This window comes from Salmo salar, chromosome ssa02 (genome assembly GCF_905237065.1).
Source record: "Salmo salar chromosome ssa02, Ssal_v3.1, whole genome shotgun sequence".
In the NCBI taxonomy this organism is placed as follows: Eukaryota; Metazoa; Chordata; class Actinopteri; order Salmoniformes; family Salmonidae; genus Salmo; species Salmo salar.
Window position 1 is genome coordinate 58,793,400 of NC_059443.1, and position 18,360 is coordinate 58,811,759.

The window sequence follows — 18,360 nt, forward strand, 5'->3', positions numbered from 1 at the left end:
AAAGACAATGTCCTGTTTGGAACATTTGACAAGTAAAGAGCAGATTTTTTGTTGTTGCTCAATCTGAGTGGGTGTCCTGGGCAGGTGAGCGGAAGGGCTCTACCACATGGTTTTCACCTGTCCAGTCATTTCTAATCAGTTACTTCAAGGGAGGAACAAAGGATGCACTTTTGAAAGAATCCAAACAGGGCCAAGAACTGGGAAAGCTCCACAGAGCCTTCCACAAAGCTAGGGCCTGTTGTTACCTGGAAACCACCGGCATGGGTGATAAAGGTTGAAGATCCGGGATATAGCGCGATTGAGGTTTAAAGGCAATGTCTCCGCATTTGCAGGAGACTGCATTCACAGTAAACGCTGCTGACGTCCACTCAATAGGAAATTACCTTTACATTTCAACCGCATTGTGGCACGGATCTTCAGCCTTATGCATTGAATCGAGCCCTGACCTTTCCAGGGTACAGAAAGTGAACACAAATGTTGACATAATTGAGGGACTGTACAAAACATGGATTTATGACAAATGTATGAAAAAAAATCTATTGCCACGTCTTAAGGCTCTCGAGTGCAACATCGTTTCACTTGTGGCTCCCGAATGGTGCAGCAGTCTAAGGCACTGCATCTCAGTGCAAGAGGCATCACTACAGTCCCTGGTTCGAATCCAGGCTGTATCCGGCCGTGATTGGGAGTCCCATAGGGCGGCGCACAATTGGTCCAGCGTCGTCCGGGTTTGGCTGGGGTAGGCCATCATTGTAAATAAGAATTTGTTCTTAACTGACTTGCCTAGTTAAATAAAGGTTAAATAAATAAAAATAAAAAGGCTCTATTCAAACTGAATTCCTGAAGCATTACAGTTTGTGTGCTAGAAATGTTAAGGTAAATTCCATTTGAGCTGACAATCAGAAATTACCTAAGGTTGGAACAGTCTTTAAAATCCGATATACAGATTGAATAGAGCCCTTACTTCCTTTAACAGGTGTCTCGAGAGCGTAGTTTTGCCCTACCTTCAGAACTAGAAGGGTTCTTTTGAAAGACAGCTGTCACAATGGAGGACGGAAGACAGGGAGCACAAAGAAATTACTCAGGCCCTATTAAAAACCAACTGTATTTTATTCCATAAATCGACACACAAAAATAATCTACAAAAGAGACCGAATTAAGTAACCAGTTACCATGAAATGTAATCTTTACCCACCCCAAAAGCTTTAAAATGTCACCTGCTGCTCCAGTCACAGAAAGAAACAACTTTTCACCATGACATCCTGACAGACCACAGACGGACAACACTCATGGGTACATTTCAAAGAGAATGATAGGAACACACACACTGACCAAGGCACCCCATCTATATGCTAGGAAACTCATCTTTGGCGCCATCCTTGGTGCAGTTGGTCAACATTCATACTGACATTGGAAGGAGGGATGAAGGATGATAAGAGATGGACAGAGGCAAGAAAGCCAGAGGTCCCTCCCCTCTGACCTTCTCCCCCAATGGGTTTTGAGAAGACTAGGAGAGAGGAAGTGAGGAGTATGCTATTGAGATCTTCCCAGATATAGGAAGAGAGTAAGGAAGAACAATTTCTAGAGAGGTATTCAGTAGGTGAGAAAAGAGAGTTCTTTAGATGAGAAAAAGGACTCAGACATACATACACACAAACATTCGCAACTCCCAGAAATATATTGACAGCTGAGTAAGAGGTTGAAAGCCAAGCGATGACTTACACTTTTGCATTGAAGCATTTATAGTCCTGCATAGTTCTTTAATGAAACTTACAAACTAAGGCGTTTTGTCATATTGAGTTTTGAGTGTGTTTTAGTTGATAATTTTTTTTTTTTACAAAGTAAATTAATTACAATTTCAAAAAAAAAAAAAGTTCAAGTAGGCTACAATCTCGCGTCTCTGTCCCCTCTCTCACGCTCCACTCCTCTTTCCAAAAGAGGAGTCTAGCTTTTACGGTTCAAGTTTTTTCTCCAGAAAAGGTCCAGTGTGATTATACAGCACCAAAGACACGCTGCGCAAGAGAGGGGAAAACTCACTCTCTCAAACACAAACACACACACACACACACACACACACACAACAGAGAAAAGGGGGATATACAATTCGCACTCACACAGCACAGACAGACCTAGAAAGAAAATACAATATATAATAATATATGTAGGTTGTGTACGTACACACACACACACACAATCTCACCGGGCACACTCGTACCTCTAAATATTTTTTTATCCCTGTGTAAATTACAAATAATTTATCCATTTTTATATTAGCTATACTACCTTAACAGTCATTTGTGGGGAGCAGAGGCGACTTTAAAACACTCTATGGACACACCATCTCACATCGGAGACAAGTTAACAACTACCTTCCTCAGACAGTCAAGACAACTACCAAAAAATAATTTATACTCAAATCTGCTTTAGACGAGAAAAAATAAAAACAGACTCAAATTCAAATTAAATGACTTAGCTAACAGCGTGCTCCCTCTCCTGGGTGCTCCCTCTCCTGGGTGCTCCCTCTCCTGGGTGCTCCCTCTCCTGGGTGCTCCCTCTCCTGGGTGGTTTTCATTACGGAACGGACACACTGGTAGCGTTTGCAGGTCGAGACTACTTAGCACCTCTGAACAGAGTGCCAGCCATTATTTTCAAACTGATTCTACATGTAGAATCAAGCGAAAATGTCAGCAATCAGACCCTCACCGGTGGGGTGGTCCGAACAAACGGCAAATAGATCGACATTCGTTGCGGTATGTGCGCTCCGTTGGTGCACAACATAGCAAAACGCCTTTTAAACGAAAACGAGTGTTCAGTCAGTCCTTCCTTGTTTTTGTATTTGTTTTTCTACGCTTGGAGCCTAATGAATACGACCCTGTCCTCATTCCACAGTGATAAAGGTCGGTCATGTAAACATGTTGACAAGAAAAAAACGTAAGGGAAAAAAATTCATTATCATTCACCCCAGGTCCATTTTATACCCAGTAATCATAAACATACAGCTAAATTAAATTCATAAATTGTCATGGTGAGGGGGAATTGATTCTTCAGGTCCATATTGAGGGAAGAAGGCTCCTCCCCCCTGTATTATTACATCATTGTGTCCATCTGTCCAATCAAAGTGATCCTAGTGGATGTCTCGATGTCACTCTCTGTCCTCCGTCTCTATTGGTCAGTGGGACTTCCTCTTCATGTCGCCACCCTGGCTTTGGTTCGCATCTGAGGTAGAGGGGGTTTAAAATGATTTGTTACATCATGTGTAAATACATGATACAGAAAAATACTGAACACCTAACACACAGGGAGGAGATGCTTCATCGACAGACAAGACACGGGCTTCTAGTGTTAACACAGGCATGCAGATCACCGCTAACATTGAAGCAGGCAGACAGGTTGGGAAAGAAGACTTTACAGCCAAACAGTGAGTGAGCGATATCAACATGACGCAGGGAATGACAACAACACAAATGGAGGAAGGGAAGAGGAGGAGGGAGGTAAGGGAGGAGGGGGAGAAGTACTGGAGGAAGGGAAGAGGGAGGTAAGGGAGGAGGGGGAGAGGTACTGGAGGAGGTATGAAGTTTACCTGAGAAAGCAAGCTGCAAGTGAGGAGGTAGAGCAGCATGTGACCCTGACTGGAGACTCTTATACAGATCTGAGGAGAGATGGAGGGAGGGAGGGATGGACAGACGAGAGGAAGAAGGAGTGAGGAGGTAAAAAAAAGGGAAGAATGGAGAGGGGGAAGGGGTTGAGGAGAATAAAGGTGAGAAAAGGAACATTAAAAGATGAAAGTAGAATTTGAGTAAAACAAAATCAGAAAGTGAGGGCAGATAAAAGAGGGATTAAAGAACACAGGAGTGAAGGGAGGATGGATGGATGGATGGATGGATGGATGGATGGATGGATGGATGGATGGATGGATGGATGGATGGATGGAGGGGGAGAAGGAGTGAGGGATTGGATGAGAAAACGAGACAGGCAGGGCAAGAGGGTTACAGTGAGAAACCTTTAGCATAGGCACATTAGAGCTAATTATACTTCAGTATGGATCCACAGCACGCACACACACACTGCACACCACAACACTGACCATGAGTAACACAAACTAAGACTAGAGGAATCTCAAGGGACCACAAACAAATCTAACTGCGGCTCCATTTATTTTGCCATCTTAATAAACACTGAGTTTCTTTGTCATTTGATCAAATTCATCCAATAAAATGTCATAATAATGAAGTAGTAAATTCTTTAAAGACCTTTACCACATCATGATCTACAGTACAGACTTTTTCAGTGGTATTAAGAGCCCTAAAAGTTCTACTGAACCGTAGAGAACAGAGAGAACAAATGCTTTATTTTTGCTCCTATATATTTGCATGCCCGGTGCTTTGAAAGATCACAGCCTTGTGGAGCCACTGCCAGTTGGGCACCGGCCAATTACTCACCCATTAAGTCGCTCTGTGAGAGGCTGTATCCTGAGTTGGCGCCCGTGCCCAGGCCGCTGACCCCCGGGGCTCCAGGAGGAGTGAAGTTGAGCAGCGATGGGAACTGGTAGGGCAGTGAGACGGGCACCAGCCCCCCTAGCATCCCAAAGCCAAGTGGCCCGCCCAGGAGGGGGCTGCTAGCTGACACCTAGGGGGAAGGGGGTGGAGAAAGAGAAGGAGAGAGAAGGGATCAGGTGACTCAACTTAGTGACATATATAGTGCCTGACACAATCTCTTCCTTTCTCTTCTGACTACGTGGCCAAGCCTTTGCAGAACATACTCAAAACTCAAGCGAGAAAAATGCAGTCAGTATCTAAGAGGTGCTTCTCTTGATCCTGTTTTTCACACTTCTTGACACTTTCTGGTCGCATGGGATTGGCTGACTCACCTGCGTCAGGTGTGAGGTGACGGAGGGTGTGGCCATGGTTGCCGTGGGCACCCGACTGCCTACAGCCTTGGCTCCGCCCACAGCTCTCTGTCTCTGTCCGTGACAGGTCGAGACCGTGCCGGAGGGGCTGTTGTCTGGGCGACTGGTGACGGGCGACATGCGCATGGGGCTGCTGTTGGAGCTAGCGCTGCTAACGCTACTACTGCTAATGACAGACGGAGCCTTCTGGCTCCCCGCGAAGCTATAACTGCCCTGGCCCGACTTCACCTGACCCCCACCTTGGACACTAAATGGGGGGCGGAAGCCGGCAGTCTTGGGGGACTGGTACTGGAGAGGGCTGGAGATCATTTGAGAGTGAGAGAGGAGATTGGAAGATGAGGAAGAAGGGGAGGAGATGGGAGGAGGGGTGGGGGCAGGGGGCGAGGGGTGAGCTTGATGATGGGGGAGGAGTTGTTGCTGTGGGAGGACTTGGTGAGGGTTGCCTGCATGGGGGTGATGAAGTTGGACTGGTGGTGGGGCTTGGATTTTCCCTGGTGGTGGGAGGGGGACTGGGATGGTGAGGAGCCCACCGTGGAGGTGAGGTAGGAGGGTTGCTGGGGGCTCTTGGAGTTGAGCTGATGAGGGCTCTTGGAGTTGAGCTGCTGGGGGTGTGAGTGGGAGTTGGTGGCACGGGACTGAGGGGAGGAGGAGGGCATGTTGCTCATCATGGCACCGCCATTACTGCTGCTGTTGGATTTGACACTGCTCTTCCCCAGTCCTGGTATTGCCACCCCCATGCCCAGGGAGACCTTCTGATGGGGGGGCAGGAGTGGAGAGGCTGTGGGAGGGGGCCGCTGCTTGGTGGGCGGGGAGGGGGATGACGGTGGGTGGAGCTTACTCCCTCCGGTCATGCCCCCTTGCCTGTGAGTGGCGGTCGCCATGCTGACATTGTGTCTCTGAGTCTGTCCCATAGAGCCTGCCCCTTTCATCATGCCGTACACTCCGTCGGCGCCACGAGACACCAACGTGGCCCCCGCGAGCTGCATGCGAGCCGACGACGCCGTGGAAGTGGAGGGAGAGGTAGATAGCGTGGTCTTAATGTTGGCCATCGATGGCATCGTCACCATCGTCGACGAGTTGGCGTTTATCTTGGAAAGAGAATGTGAGGTGAGTAGGGAAGACGAGGGGGAGTAGTGAGGGGTGATGGAGGGGGAGGAGTTGGGGATCTGGAGAGGCGGGGGGAGAGGGGGAGGTGAGGGTGAGGTCAGTGACGCTGCCGTGGGGACCCAGGCCCTTGGCGGCTTGGCTGAGGAAGGCGAGGGCGTGGGAGACGGAATCCAGGGAGGGGGCGCGGAGGTCCTCGTCCAGCGAGTCGGACAGGCAGATGGGCTCCGAGGGAGACGAGGAGGTCCGGCGGGCCTGGATGACGGAGGGGGTGGAGGGGACGTGGGGGAGAGAAGGGGTGGTGGCGGTGGGGAGATTGGGCCTCTGCTGAATCCATTGGCCCTCCTGGAACACAGGGAAAGGACAAAGGTTAGCATTAGCCCTGCATCAGAACACATGGCACCGCAGGTAATACCAAATAACCATCTTGTATGGATAGAAGGTAACAAACGTCAATTGAGAGTGAAGAGATGTCACTGACCTTTGCTTTAGCCCTGGGGGTGGGGACCATCCTTTTCTTGACCCTGGACAGAGAAAACAATGGTGTGTTAAGTTAACATCCACACAGGAATGCTAATCCATCTGTCAATCAGTCATCTGTTTCTTCAGATATACTCGTCAGGATCGAGGTAAAGATGAATGGAGCAAAGAGTTCCTTGATGAAAACAAACATATGCGTATATATGTATGCATGTACAGTCGCGGCGAAAAGTTTTGAGAATGACACAAATATTCATTTTCACAAAGTCTGCTGCCTCAGATTGCCGTTATACAAACTGAGGCAGCAGACTTTGTGAAAATGAATATTTGTGTCATTCTCAAAACTTTAGGCCACGACTGTATGTACAGTTGAAGTCGGAAGTTTACATACACCTTAGCCAAATACATTTAAACTGAGTTTTTCACAATTCCTGACATTTAATCCGAGTAAAAAAATCCCTGTTTTAGTTCAGTTAGGATCATCACTTTATTTTAAGAATGTGAAATGTCAGAATAATAGTATAATAATAATAATAATAATAATTCAACTTTTATTTCTGTCATCACATTCCCAGTGGGTCAGAAGTTTACATACTCTCAATTAGTATTTGGTAGCATTGCCTTTAAATTGTTTAACTTGGGTCAAACGTTTTGGGTAGCCTTCCACAAGCTTCCCACAATAAGTTGGGTGAATTTTGGCCCATTCCTCCTGACAGAGCTGGTGTAACTGAGTCAGTTTTTCAGTTCTGCCCACAAATTTTCTATAGGTTTGAGGTCATGGCTTTGTGATGGCCACTTCAACACCTTGACTTTGTGGTCCTTAAGCCATTTTGCCACAACTTTGGAAGTATGCTTGGGGTCATTGTCCATTTGGAAGACCCATTTGTGACCAAGCTTTAACTTCCTGACTGATGTCTTGAGATGTTGCTTCAATATATCCACATAATTTTCCTGCCTCATAATGCCATCTATTTTGTGAAGTGCACCAGTCCCTCCTGCAGCAAAGCACCCCCACAACATGATGCTGCCACCCCCGTGCTTCACGGTTGGGATGGTGTTCTTCGGCTTGCAAGCGTCCCCCTTTTTCCTTCAAACATAACGATGGTCATTATGGCCAAACAGTTCTATTTTTGTTTCATCAGACCAGAGGACATTTCTCCAAAAAGTACAATCTTGTCCCCATGTGCAATTGCAAACCGTAGTCTGGCTTTTTTATGGCGGTTTTACTGTGGATATAGATAGTTTTGTACCTACTTCCTCCAGCATCTTCACAAGGTCCTTCGCTGTTGTTCTGGGATTGATTTGCACTTTTCGCACCAAAGTACATCCATCTCTAGGAGACAGAACACGTCTTCTTGACAGGTATGAGGGCAGCGTGGTCCCATGGTGTTTATACTTGCGTGCTATTGTTTGTACAGATGAACGTGGTACCTTCAGGCGTTTGGAAATTGCTCCCAAGGATGAACCAGACCTGTGGAGGTCTACAATTTTTTTTCTGAGGTCTTGGCTGATTTCTTTTCAGTTTCCCAAGCAAAGATGCACTGAGCCTTGAAATACATCCACAGGTACACCTCCAATTGACTCAAATGATGTCAATTAGCCTATCAGAAGCCATGACATCATTTTCTGGAATTTTCCAAGCTGTTTAAAGGCACAGTCAACTTAGTGTATGTAAACTTCTGACCCACTGGAATTGTGATACAGTGAATTATAAGTGAAATAATCTGTCTGTAAACAATTGTTGGAAAAATTACTTGCGTCATGCACAAAGTAGATCTCCTAACCAACTTGCCAAAACTATAGTTTGTTAACAAGACATTTTTGAAGTGGTGTATGTAAACTTCCGACTTCAAATACACACACATATATATATATATACTGCTCGAAAAAATAAAGGGAACACTTAAACAATACATCCTAGATCTGAATGAAAGAAATAATCTTATTAAATACATTTTTCTTTACATAGTTGAATGTGCTGACAACAAAATCACACAAAAATAATGAATGGAAATCCAATTTATCAACCCATGGAGGTCTGGATTTGTAGTCACACTCAAAATTAAAGTGAAAAACCACACTACAGGCTGATCCAACTTTGATGTAATGTCCTTAAAACAAGTCAAAATGAGGCTCAGTAGTGTGTGGGGCCTCCACGTGCCTGTATGACCTCCCTACAACGCCTGGGCATGCTCCTGATGAGGTGGCGGATGGTCTCCTGAGGGATCTCCTCCCAGACCTGGACTAAAGCATCCGCCAACTCCTGGACAGTCTGTGGTGCAACGTGGCGAGACATGATGTCCCAGATGTGCTCAATTGGATTCAGGTCTGGGGAACGGGCGGGCCAGTCCATAGCATCAATGCCTTCCTCTTGCAGGAACTGCTGACACACTCCAGCCACATGAGGTCTAGCATTGTCTTGCATTAGGAGGAACGCAGGGCCAACCGCACCAGCATATGGTCTCACAAGGGGTCTGAGGATCTCATCTCGGTACCTAATAGCAGTCAGGCTACCTCTGGCGAGCACATGGAGGGCTGTGCGGCCCCCCAAAGAAATGCCACCCCACACCATGACTGACCCACCGCCAAACCGGTCATGCTGGAGGATGTTGCAGGCAGCAGAAAGTTCTCCACGGCATCTCCAGATTCTGTCACGTGCTCAGTGTGAACCTGCTTTCATCTGTGAAGAGCACAGGGCGCCAGTGGCGAATTTGCCAATCTTGGTGTTCTCTGGCAAATGCCAAACGTCCTGCACGGTGTTGGGCTGTAAGCACAACCCCCACCTGTGGAAGTCGGGCCCTCATACCACCCTCATGGAGTCTGTTTCTGACCGTTTGAGCAGACACATGCACATTTGTGGCCTGCTGGAGGTCATTTTGCAGGGCTCTGGCAGTGCTCCTCCTGCTCCTCCTTGCACAAAGGCGGAGGTAGCGGTCCTGCTGATGGGTTGTTGCCCTCCTACGGCCTCCTCCACGTCTCCTGATGTACTGGCCTGTCTCCTGGTAGCGCCTCCATGCTCTGGACACTACGCTGACAGACACAGCAAAGCTTCTTGCCACAGCTTGCATTGATGTGCCATCCTGGATGAGCTGCACTACCTGAGCCACTTGTGTGGGTTGTAGACTCCGTCTCATGCTACCACTAGAGTGAAAGCACCGCCAGCATTCAAAAGTGACCAAAACATCAGCCAGGAAGCATAGGAACTGAGAAGTTGTCTGTGGTCCCCACCTGCAGAACCACTCCTTTATTGGGGGTGTCTTGCTAATTGCCTATAATTTCCACCTGTTGTCTATTCCATTTGCACAACAGCATGTGACATTTATTGTCAATCAGTGTTGCTTCCTAAGTGGACAGTTTGATTTCACAGAAGTGTGATTGACTTGGAGTTACATTGTGTTGTTTAAGTGTTCCCTTTATTTTTTTGAGCAGTGTATATACATACACACATATACATATATATATATATATATATATATATACACACACACACATACACAGTGCATTTGGAAAGTATTCAGACCCCTTGACTTTCTCTACATTTTGTTACATTACAGCCTTATTCTAAAATGTATTAAATAGTTTATTCCCCTCATCAATCTACAGACAATCTACCCCATTATCACAAAGCAAAAACAGGAAAACAAAAATAACTTTTACATAAGTATTCAGACCCTTTACTCAGTACTTTGTTGAAGCACCTTTGGCTGTGATTACAGCCTCGAGTCTTCTTGGGTATGACACTAGAAGCTTGGCACACCTGTATTTGGGGAGCTCTCCCATTCTTCTCTGCAGATCCTGTTGGAAGGTGAACCTTCGCCCCAGTCTGAGATCCTGAGTGCTCTGGAGCAGGTTTTCATCAAGGATCTTTCCCTCGATCCTGACTAGACTCGCAGTTACTGACACTTAAAAATATCCCCACAGCATGATGCTGCCACTACCATGCTTCACCGTAGGGATGGTGCCAGGATTCCTCCAGACGTGATGCTTGGCATTCAGGCCAAAGTGTTCGATCTTGGTTTCATCAGACCAGAGAATCGTGTTTCTCATGGTCTGAGAGTCTTTAGGTGCCTTTTGGCAAACTCCAAGCGGGCTGTCATGTGACTTTAACTGAGGCGCAGCTTCCGTCTGGCCACTCTACCATAAAGGCCTGATTGGAGGAGTGCTGCAGAGATGGTTGTCCTGCTGGAAAGTTCTCCCATCTCCATAGAGGAACTCTGGAGCTCTGTCAGAGTGACCATCGGGTTCTTGGTCACCTCCCTGACCAAGGTCCTTCTCCCCTGATTGCTCAGTTTGGTCAGGCAGCCAGCTCTAGAAAGAGTCTTGGTGGTTCCAAACTTCTTCCATTTAAGAATGATGGAGGCCACTGTGTTCTTGGGGACCTTCAATGCTGCAGACATTTTTTGGTACCCTTCCCCAGATCTGTGCCTCAACACAATCCTGTCTCGGAGCTCTACAGACAATTCCTTTGACCTCAACGCTTGGTTTTTGCTCTGACATGCAGTGTCAACTGTGCCTTTCCAAATCCTGTCCAATCAATAGAATTTACCACAGGTGGACTCCAACTAAGTTGTAGAAACATCTCAAGGATGATCAATGAAAACAGGATGCACCTGAGCTCAATTTTGAGTCTCATAGCAAAGGGGCTGAATACTTATGTAAATAAGGTATTTCTGTTTTTCTATTTTTAATACATTTGCAAACATTTCTAAAAACCTGTTTAGGCTTTGTCATTATAGGGTATTGTGTGTAGATTGATGAGGAAAAAATAGTATTTCATCAATTTAGAATAAGGCTGTAACGTAACAAAATGTGGAAAAAGTCAAGGGGTCTGAATACTTTCCAAAGGCACAGTATATTTATACTCGGGACTCCGACATTGCTCGTCCTAATATTTCTAAATCCCATTATTTTACTTTTTAGATTTGTGTGTGTTGTTGTGCATCGTTAGATATTGCTGCACTGTTGGAGCTAGGAACACAAGCATTTCACTACACCCACAATAACATCAGCTAAATATGTGTATGCGACCAATAAAATCTGATTTGATCTGTCAATCAGGCATATATATACAATAAAAGGTATAATTGCCATTATAAAGCCAACTTATTTATAAGGTCCAATTATAGTTGAGATAACTTACATGTTGACAGTGAGGTGACTGTGTACAACACGGCTCTCCTTGAACAGCATCCTGGCCTGCATCCAGCCCTTGGGCCACAGTGGTTTGACCTCGTTCTCCATGAAGGCCTTGAGGTAATCCTCCACGGAGAGAGAGCACTGAGACGACTCTAGTTCATAGGAGCTCAACTTCACACGCACCAGGTTACACAGCAGCGACCTACACAGACAGACAGACAGACAGACAGACAGACAGACAGACAGACAGACAGACAGACAGACAGACAGACAGACAGACAGACAGACAGACAGACAGACAGACAGACAAATTAAGAAAGCTTACTAATCTATTATCTTTTCAAATCAACCACTTCCTGTATGACTTTGCTCGAGAATTTCGCTTTAGTGTCTAGGCCAGATTACTATAAAAGCACTTTGTGACAACTGCTGATGTAAAAATGGCTTTTTAAATTAGATTTGATTGAGGGCAGTGGATGGCCTGTTACCTGAGCTTGTCGTCCCAGACAAACTTCTTCCGTGGGCCCATCATCCTCTTCCCCGGCTTCCCCTCGTCCTCCTCTTCTGATCCGTTCTTCTCTCCCTCTCCAGGCTGCTGCCTGCTAGGGTCCAACACACACACACACACACACCTCAGAATCAGCATGTTCTAACAACCTCAATATATACCCGCAGAGGCAGAGACGCATATAAATGAAAGCAGTGATGAACACAGGCAGAGTAGAGCACTAAAAATAACCTAACAACCATTATGGATAAGCGATATAGCATTACAGTATACCAGGGGTACTCAACTATTATTTAAGAAGGTCCGGTCATACAAATTTCCTAGGTGGCAAAGGTCAGGATGGATTTTGTCATTTATCAGCATAGTAACAAACCCCCACCCAACAACCCCAAACTGTTCAAATCCTTCTTGTTGATAGAGAGAAAATCTTGCCGTTTTAAAGCTCATTTCCTGCACTTCTACAAATTTTGCCATATGATACCTGAGTGAATGACTCATCAAAATCAAATGGGGGCGCGCTGGGTGTCGAGGCCCCTGGGCGTACCCATCTACCTAACATGGGCTATTTGATCAACTGCACATTTCTGACAGGTACTAAATCAAAATGTCTCTCTGTCAGGGAATGTCAAACTGCCCAATGCGACATCAAATGTAGAAAAATGTCAAATGTAAAGTCGGGACCCGCGGTCCGTATTGACCCCGTTCTGGGTCCGCATCCGGACCACGATCCGCCTGTTGAGTATGGCTGCAGTACACTATGGGGTATTGTAATCTTCTTACTTGGCAGCCTTGACCATGCAGTCCATGTTGTATCGTTGGATCTGCTCGGGCATCACACTGCACACAGCCAGCTTCAGCTTCATCAGGGGCGTACGCAGACGGTCATCCTGGATGTTGAGGCTAAGCTTCTTGAGGCGTTTGAGCAGGGCCTCCTTATTGCAGGGCACAAATGCCTCCAGGTGAGAATACACCTCCCCACGTAGCCCCATCGGCTGCTCCTGCACCTGCAGCTCAATACTGGGGGAGGAGCGGAGGAGAGCGTGGAGGGAAGGGAGAGGAGCAACAGAGGGAATTAACAGGAGTGAGAGAAAGGGGGGGATGGAGAGAGAAAGATGGTAAGCAAGGAAAAGGGATAAAGAAGAGACGACAAAGATTAAAACAATTTGCGTGCGAGAGAGAAAGATGTTGGGAGAAATGTAGAACAGAGTGGGGGTGAAAAAGACAAGAAAAGAGATGAACAATCGACTCCAATATCAGCAGTATGACACATTCAGGTTGGAGACGGAGAGAAATGTACAATGGGTCAAAAGAACGACAAACTCACTCCAGTAGGATGTTATTCATATCTAGGGTGAAGAATTTCTTCCTTCCCTCTTGATCAAACTGACGAGAGGCCTGTGAAGAAAAGAGGTTGGTGAGCAGACTGTCTTCCATGGAAAGACGCACAAAAGCAAAAAGGAGCCGTCCGTGTCAGTTTCAAAACGCCTGCATTGTCATCTTGCCAGTTTTCGCTCATTCTTGATTTGTCACTCTCTCTTTCTTCTCTCTCCCTTTTGGCCACCAGTTGTCTGTTGCTAGTCTACCTTTCTTTCATGTGTTTTGCTCTCATCCGCTCTTCCATTCTGCTCTGCTCCTCTCTAACCTCTCTTTGCATTTTTACCACGCTGTCAAGAAATGCATCACAAATCTTCCAAGAACTGAAACACTGTTTTTTGTTTATTTCAACTGTACAAAATTCCAGGAAGTTACTCAACAATTAAATCAAGGGATGATCACATAAACATTAAGTAAACAAATAAATCAATCTATGATAAACTGGAAATGCCCCATCAGTGCGACTCACCGCCCGTAGGTCCTCGATGCGCTTGATGAGGGGGGCGGGCAGGCCGTCAGGGAGCGGAGGTGGGTGTAGGAGACCCCCTGAAACACCCAGCCCCCTCCCTAACGCGCCCCCACTCGGCTTCGGCCCTGAAACTCCAATTCCTATCAGGCCATTCTCTCTCCCGGGCGTGGCCACGTGCGGATTAGCCGAGCTGTCCAGAAGGCTGAAGTCCAGGTCACCCAGAAGATCCTGGAGCTCCTTCTCATTTGCTGAGCCCAGCAGTGACATCATGGCGGGGTCCGCGGTGAGCTCGGCCAACGAGACGTCGTTGTTAGCCGCGTTAGCGTGCAGGTGGGAGTTAGCCAGCAGGTGGTTGGCTCGCGGGGCGTTGGCCACGGAGCTGCCCATGCCGGAGTGGGGCGCGATGGGGTTCATCTTCCTCATCTCCTGCTTCTCCCGGGTGAAGCGGCGCAACATGGCTGCCAAGCACAAGGAGTCCTTCATCAGCTTCTTCCTCTTCTTCTTCTCTGGCCGGTGGATGTTCATCAGAGACGACACTCTGGATCAGAAAGACAAGAGAGATGGGTGAAGAGGGGAAAAAGAGCGGGAAGAGAGGAGAGATGGAAGAAAGAGGAAGGAGGGAGAAAATAGTGAGGCAAGTTATGATGTGTAATCTCGAAGACAAGAAACCGATAAGCAAGGCAATGTCTTTTCAATATGATACAAGGGAAACAACAGTCTCATAATATCTGCTGGTCTATTTCTGGGAATAGGAGTATTTATGGCAGCGGAGTGATCAGCTTATCAGAGGGTAGCTAATGTAGCCTTTGTTAAGGACACTTGGCCTGTCACACAAGCCCACGGGCCATTCAGAGAGAGCATCACAGTGTATCATGTCATAGTCAGACATATCTGTACATGGGTAGGAATGAACAAAAATATATCTATATGATGAATTCGTCTATTGTATTGTATGCTATGCTGAAGTGCATACATTTCAATTTCAGTGCACATTAGGTAGGGTTTGACACGGGGAGGTATAAAAACTGATTCAAAAAGCATTACAAGACATTTTGAAGAATGGTTCTTGAAACATGCTCAGTTCCATTTGAGAAATATGCATAGAACAACAATGTCCCTTTAGATGATCCCTTTTGCTCTTACAGCAAGAACAAAATAATCAGAATTATTCAGCAACCATTCTATCTCAAATTGTAATTAGCGAAGGTACAGACATGCCTGACAGGCACAAGAAGCAGTGATGTATCCATCCCACTATCCTATCATCTCACCCTGGTTTGGGCACTCTGTTCTTCCGGGGTTTCTTCTCCTCCAAATTGTTTCCTTCTTTCCTCCTTCGTCTCTTGATCACTTGCTCCTCGCCATCCTTCAGCTCCTGCTAACACCGGAAGGCACAGACACAATTTATGAAAAACCAAAACAACCAGTTGGATAAACACAAATAAAGCATCAGGGACGGGGTCAATTATTCTAGTCAATTCAGGAAGTAAACAAAAATTCATTGATTTTCTCATTAATTTTGAATAGAATTAGAATTTCTGTTTACTTCCTGAGTTGACATCATTGAAATGGAATTGACCCCAACTGACTAATATAGTGTAATTTCACTGTATACAATGCTTCATGCCAGTATCCCACCCTTACTCTGGGTTTGACATCCTTGCCCCCTTCCTCTCCCTCTGACTCGGAAGCAGCTCTGAACTGCAGCGTGCCCGTGTTGATGTAGAACCCCCCCAGCTTGGTAGTCAGGGAGGCCGGGACCAGCTCGTCATACTGTCACACAAAACAAAATGGCAGCCGTTACATTCAGAGCATAGATGCAGAATACAGACTAACTTCAATGAGTGTCTGACAAACAAAAGAAAACATGTCACTGTGGTGAATGTAGGTTAGTATTTATGGGGTGAGATTGATTGGTTGTGCGAATTGGTGCTGTGGTTGATTGACAGTCTTAAGCACACTCCAAACAGGAAGCGAAACTCCAGAGCGGAGTTCGCCAGAATAGAGCAGATTCCTATTTTCTCCACCTATAATACAGCCTAACATTCCTTCTCCACATGAAGGCATGTAAAAGGTAAAAAAATAAAAAAGATACTTACAGCCTCTGAGTTGTCAATAAAAGGGTCGGTCTCATCGTAGCCGAAGCCTATGTCAATCAGATCCTGCATTCTATCCTTCCTCTTCTTCTTTCCTGCTGCATTGGCATTGCCCTGTGTCACAGAGGATACATACTTTCACATGTACATTCTGTATAACCAGTAGTCATAAACAAGAAAAAAATGGCTTATAACCAGATATAACAGGTTTATAACCTAGTTCAACTAGCTATTAACCAGATAAAAAAGTCAAACTAATCTTAAAACTAGTATCTTACAAGTGGAGTTATTAGAGCACAAAGTTTTACCACGGCTCCAAAAAATAACATACATATTTGTTCTCAAACTTCTTGGCCAGGGCCTCCACCTGCAGTCGTTCTCTCTCGTCATCGTTGAAAGGGTCGCTAGGGTCAAGGGCAGGAGGCAGGATAAAAAGAGTTGGAGTCTGAGTTGGGGCTGGAGGAGGAGTGTTCTTTTTTGCCTAGAAAGCGGGGAATGGGTGAGGAAAAGTGTAACTACTGGAAAAGAAATGAACTTACCCACAATAAACAAACAACAAACAAAGTAACAAATAATATTGTGTTATTGTACCGGATGTAAATCATATTGCTATGCAATCATATTGCCAAAATAGCATTGGTGAAGAAGCATTTGTATTTAGATTTACAGCTGGTTTATAAAGTTGTAGTATCACTTGTAATTATAAGTTTGAGAACAATGTATTATATATTCAGCATAATTGCTATGCAAATATGTAACAACAAAAAATTGTTAACTACTGTCCCATGCAATGATGTCTGTACACACCACTGAGTGTCTTGATAACGTAGGCTACATCCTGGTACTTCCAAACCTACTCCATCTATTCAGCACTGACTGGTCTTCTATATGTCACCCATAGGAGGCTAAACTCAACTGTACTGGGGCACTTCTACGTGCCATATTAATGGCTGTATGACTGGTGTAAACTAAAAAGAGAGTTGGCAAGTTATCAAGAATTGGAAACAGGTAGCGCCAGACAACCTTTATCACTGCATGTGCATAAGGAGTGCCTACAACTGTAATCTTGACGGGCCGTTCGAGCTGAGTACCAAGAAATTTGAGTGAATGGCTTAATGAATGGCTGAGTTAGGGTCTTTTGTGTGAAGTCCATGACTGGTAATTTCCTCCCACCGACCACGCTAGTCCGTGGAAAGACAAGATACACCCACGTTCATATCCTAGTTTATAACAAGTCCCCACTAACCAAGTTAATAAAATCAACTGGTGTTGATCCATGTCTTTCTTGACCAAACAGAAGGAGTCATACCTGGATGTTTTGGATGAGTTCGCTGTAGTTAAACTCGGCCGACGATTGATCGCTGGGCTCGGACAGAGATAGGTTCAACCGCACGGTAATCCGTTTTCCTTCAGCGTTGTCCTTGTCACTACTAGTTTTGCCGAAAAGCCCACCGCCACCATCTGCCCCGGACGCTTTCGTTTCGACCTCACCGTCCGCATCCAAGTCGATGTCGGCCTCGTCATCCTCCAACCGGCGTTTCCTAGTCTCCGTGGCTGATCCCGCAGCGAAGGCCGAGAGGGTGACAAATTGTACTTTTCTCGGTTCGGCCATTTGGATGTGCTGCCTGTCTGAACCTCGCTTCGGACAGACAGCGACAACGCGAGCTACTTCGCGAAACTACTTCAAATTTGCGAATTGAAGGGGTTTGCGCGAAACTGCAATGGCTATTTAGTAGCTAATAAGATGTAAGGGGGTCATCCGCACCATTCGAATTGAATTTCAGGGGATGAGATGGTCGGGGAAAAGTTGTTTTTTCGGTAGCTACTTGCATCCTCAATTGCTATGGGATCGAGACATTCAAGGTGGCCATCTTGGATTTCAGGAGTAAATAAAATATCAGAGAGGTCACTGGGCCTGCGCGCACAGACAAAACGGAAGTCGCGTGAACGAGGGGGTTATCGTGGCCAATCACTGCATTTGCTCCCATTTTAATCCCGCCCCTATCACAATAGGCGATAATAAGAACATCTGAAGATGGCACTAGTATTATGACCTTAACGGTGATGTCTTTTGTGAAAGGACATTTTATCACATCATAGCCCATGTCACCTGAATAATTTTGCTCACTAATAAAGAAAATGGATGGCATCTGTTTTGATGGCATTCTTATGTCATCCATTCAGTCAGTGCTGAAATGCTGAATTGTGTGTTTTTCCACAATGACCTAACTACACGCACCGTAAATCCCAAACTGAACCAAATAAACCAGTTGGGTGACTGAGTTACCGT

General features: G+C 45.9%; 1 pseudogene; it reads right to left on the reverse strand.

Moving 5' to 3' along the window:
- Nucleotides 1-1,088: 1,088 nt before the first annotated feature.
- LOC106586988 (ubinuclein-2-like) lies at nt 1,089-18,281 on the reverse strand (annotated as a pseudogene).
- Nucleotides 18,282-18,360: the final 79 nt, after the last annotated feature.